Genomic DNA, 5,208 nt, shown 5'->3' on the forward strand with positions numbered 1-5,208 from the left:
TTCGCATAGAATGTACGTAAAATCGGTGAAAACGTTCTGATACAGGTTTTCTTTAAAATTGTTAAGTTACCGTTGCTACAAATATTTCTGTTTGGTTGAAACAGAATAATCTTCGAGTCACCGTATTCAGTTTTTTTTTGTATCGGTAGTGAAACAATTCGAATAAAAAAGTGTGTCATGGCTTAACAACGCGACGACATTACGCTTATTACGACGTTTTGTATGGAAAGCCATGACTGTCTTCTGATGTTGATTGTTTAATATGTTCGGTGCTTTATGCATTATGTTCAGTAGTATTTATATTAGGTTCAGTAGTTTTCATATTCTGTTCAGTAGTTTTGACATTATGTTCAGTAGTTTTGACATTATGTTCAGTAGTTTTGACATTATGTTCGGTGCTTTGGTTATTATGTTCAGTAGTTTCATTGTTATATGTAGTGGTATTTAAATTATGTTCGGTGCTTCTGACGTTATATTCAGTGCATTTTGCATTATGTTCAGTACTTTCGACATTATGTTCAGTAGATTCAATATTATTTGCAGTACATTATGTATTACATTCAGTGGTCCCGGTTTCTTTTTATTCGGTGGATTATTCATTATGTTCAGTAAAAGCATCAGTATTATACTCGGTTAAATGGACTATATGTTCAGTAGTTGTATCATTATGATGATGCAGTAAAAATTGGGAAATCAATAACGGAAATCATCGGGAAAAAAACGAACGCGGACATTTTTGACGGACATTTTCTTCATGGACACTTTTACGGGATGGAATGAAAATGGAAGAAATGGAAGCAGTATTAAATTGGATTGTTTTACGTTCCCACGTTGGCAATTTTCACAAGGAAAAAAATACTCCTGACTTAATTTGTAAGATGTCATGATTGATTGATTGTTGTTTTCTGAACGTATAGTGGCAAATATTTCATGCATATTTATGACGGAGAGAAGAATTTTTAAACAAAAAATAAGAAGTTGCATGCATTGTCGTTGATACACTATGACTATAGAGAGACGACAAAAAGACAAACAGTAAAAAATATATAAAAACATATTCTATAGCTTTTGTATTCCTAGTAGGTAACCCTTTTCATTGGTTGGTTGTAGCATACTAATCTCATGCACCGACTTACCGACTTTTAAGAGACCACGAAAAATCTCCTTCTGGATATTCTCATTGTATTCTGCATCCTACCCCGCTAATAGGCGCTTAAATATCAGATATTTATTTGAAATTACCCAAGATATATGAGGTTGTGGATGAGGTTTACAGAATAGAGAATAATGCCTCTACCCACCAAAAAAGAGAAGGTGGGCAAAAAATAAAGAATAGAGAATAAAGGGGTGCTTTAAAAAAATGTTTAAAACTTTGGAAAAAGGTAAAAAAAAAAAGTGATTACAGAATTAAATGATTAACAGAATAACTAAACTTTTTCTGCATACCGAATTTATTATTGATATGGAATGAAATGTTGAACTGGTCGTAATCAGAACTGGTTAATTGATGTTACCATGCAAATTATGTACATTCGATATTTTCCTCGAAAATCACGATCTTGCACGAGAAAACAAATCTTGACGTACTATTTCGTCCACTATTGCAGACAAAGATAATCTTACATTCTTCTCCTGCATTGTGTCAGAAATTATTACAACAAAGATAAAACAGTTCGTGATAAGAGTTCAGACAAAAATGACAGCAAAAAGCTCTGCAATAGCAGAAAAACCAGAAAACAACTAGTCATAAATTTCATACATTCAAAGAGCTACATTGAAATTTATGCTGGTATGCAAGGGTCTAGAATGAAATATTGTACAAAGTGCTACAAAAAATGAACATTGAGTATCAGTATGATTGTCATTTTAAAATCATTTATTAAGATTTTTAATCTTCCAAATTCAAGCTGTATACACAAAAACTAACTAGGTCTAAGTGTAAATATGATTACCATAGACTGTCTATTAGACAGGTAATGAATATCAAAATACAAAGTGCAAAACTTTAATTATGTGCAAATTTTCACCATTTCTGTACAGTTATGGTTCTTATTATTTTAAAGTAATGCATAAAACATGACCCCTTTTGTTTAATAAGAGACTAGTAACTTCCCAAACCAATAACTTATTATCTGTTCTTGAACAGAGCGTTTAAAAACATATTTCTGGATTTAGTCTCTAGATCCACCAAAGATAGCCAGAATGAAGAGGAATAGATTGACAATATCCAGATACAGGTTCGAGGCTAATCCGTGTTACCATGAATTATCATTGATATGGTCATATTTATGAAGCAACTTTCTCTATTCTGCGAACAGGGGCGGGTCCAGGTGAGGGCGTAATGGGCGTACGCCCCCCTTTTCCAATAAAAAAACTATCGTAATCTGCTTATATTGTTACATCAGTGCATTTCACAATTAGTTTATGTTTTTTATCTTGGGTTATTTCAAATAAATATCTGATATTTAAGCGCGGGGTAGGATGCAGAATACTACAGGAGTATCTGCAAGGAGATTTTTCGTGGTCTCTTAAAAGTCGGTGCATGAGATTAATATGTAACAACCAACCAACAAAAAGGGTTACCTACTAGGAATACAAAAGCTATAGAATATGTTTTTATATTTTATTTTTTGCTGTTTGTCTTTTTGTCGTCTCTCTAAGGTCATGGTGTATCAACGATAACGCATGCAACTTCTTATTTCTTGTTTGAAAATTCTTCTCTCCGTCATAAATATGCGTGAAATATTTGCCACTGTACGTTCAGAAAACAATAAACAATCAATCAATCATGACATCTTACAAATTAAGTCAGGGGTATTTTTTTCCTTGTGAAAATTGCCAACGTGTCAACGTAAACCAAACCAATTTAATACTGCTTCCATTTTTTCCATTTTCATTCCTGATCCCGTAAAAGTGTCCATGAAGAAAACGTCCGTCGAAAATATCCGCGTTCGTTTTTTTCTGAAAATTTCCGTTATTGATTTCCCGACTTTCACTGCATCATCATAATGATACAACTACTGAACATATAGTTCATTGAACCGAGTATAATACTGATGCTTTTACTGAACATAATGAATAATCTACCGAATATAAAGAAACGGGCACCACTGAAGGTAATACATAATGTACTGCAAATAATATTGAATCTACTAAACATAATGTCGATGGTACGGAACATAATGAAAAATGCACTGAATATAACGTCAGAAGTACCGAACATAATTTAAATACCACTGCATATAATAATAAAGCTACTGAACATAATAACCAAAGCACCGAACATAATGTCAAAACTACTGAACATAATGTCAAAACTACTGAACATAATATGAAAACTACTGAACAAAATATAAATACTACTGAACATAATGCATAAAGCACCGAACATATCAAACAATCAACATCAGAAGACAGTCATGGCGTTCCATAGTTTTGTGGTATTTTTCACAATGAACATCACTTTGACATATATTTAGCTGACAGCAGCATAACGGAAAGAAAAAAAAACCTTTGGAATGGTTGCATTCTATTCAAAATTAGATTGTAAACCTGTATAAATGATTTTCATACTATATATATATATATAAGAAGATGTGGTATGAGTGCCAATGAGACAACTCTCTATCCAAGTCAAAATTTATAAAAGTAAACCATTATAGGTCAAAGTACGGTCTTCAACACGGAGCCTTGGCTCACACCGAACAACAAGCTATAAAGGGCCCCAAAAATTACTAGTGTAAAACCATTCAAACGGGAAAACCAACGGTCTGATCTATATAAAAAACGAGAAACACTTATGAACTACATCAACAAACGACAACTACTGAACATCAGATTCCTGACTTAGGACAAGTGCAAACAATTGCAGCGGGTTTAAACGTTTTAATGGTACCAAACATTCACCCTTATCTGAAACAATAGTGTAACATCACAACATAGAAAAACGCCTATAAAATATCAATTGAAATGGCTTAACGCAATCAAAAGACATATTAACACCAGTGAACATACACTGAACAAATAAATTTGATCTATGATACAATGCAAATACAAAATAAATAAACTAAGGGAAGAATAATTAAAGTAAAATTTTATACCGCTGTGAAATCACGGTTAAACAATTTAAGAAAAACAATATACTTGAACAAAAATATCAGCCATTTGCAATTACTTTAAAGACAGGTAAATAAAAATAATTTTGCTGGTAGGTATACGTGTACAGTTCAAATAGAGAAAGGAAATATTTTTACAAAATAAATAATTTTGATGTTTATAGTACGAAGAAGTGAAAAATTATAGTAATACCAAACACTTATCAAAGCTGGTATATAGACCAGATATAACCCCGAATAACATTAAATAACAAAAAAGCATTACAATTAGTATCAACAGGTCATAAACAAGAAAGTACGATTTGAGAGTACTCGCAGTTACTGACAGCTAGTTAAAAGCCAAAAACAATTAATAATAAAAAATCATGCATCAGAGACTAACACTATTTTAGCAAGGATAACAGATAAAGGAATACTTTTTTTCGATTAACATTTGTAGTTCAACGTGCCCAATTGTATGCAATATCTGTGATTTAACTCATTTATTCAATCTCGTTGAAATCTCGTTCGGGAATTATTTCCAAAACATGTGCTACAAGTGGAAATATTAATGAATTTAAAAAATATTCTGATCAAACTAAACTCTGTGAAAAAATTGTGAACTTACAATAAGTAGTTTTTGAGTAATCAAATTTTTCAAATTTTATAACCAATCCGGTTAGTGTCATCAGGCAAAATGTTGAGAAAATGGGTGAGGGGTACAAAGAAACCATCCCATATAATTTTTTTCTTTTCATAATTCTTAGATATGTCTTTTTTCAATCACTTATAATAAAGAAGTTGAAATAATATGCTTTATGTTCTAAACAAAAAGAGAAAAATCCCAAATTTATAAAATTGACAGCATGGTCAATTTGACACGCATTTATAAAACTTTCTAATATTAACACCAATCTATAGTTTTTGTCGAGCCTGCGACTTTTGTCTCAGAAAGCTCGACATAGGGATAGTGATCCGGCGGCGGCGGCGTTAACTAACTTCTTAAAAGCTTTATATTTTAGAAGGTGGAAAACCTGGATGCTTCATACTTTGCATATAGATGCCTTATGTTACGTCTATCACATGTCCATTGTCCTTGACCTCATTTTCATGG

Source organism: Mytilus californianus, unplaced genomic scaffold (assembly GCF_021869535.1).
Source record: "Mytilus californianus isolate M0D057914Y unplaced genomic scaffold, xbMytCali1.0.p SCAF_17, whole genome shotgun sequence".
NCBI classification, from domain to species: domain Eukaryota; kingdom Metazoa; phylum Mollusca; class Bivalvia; order Mytilida; family Mytilidae; genus Mytilus; species Mytilus californianus.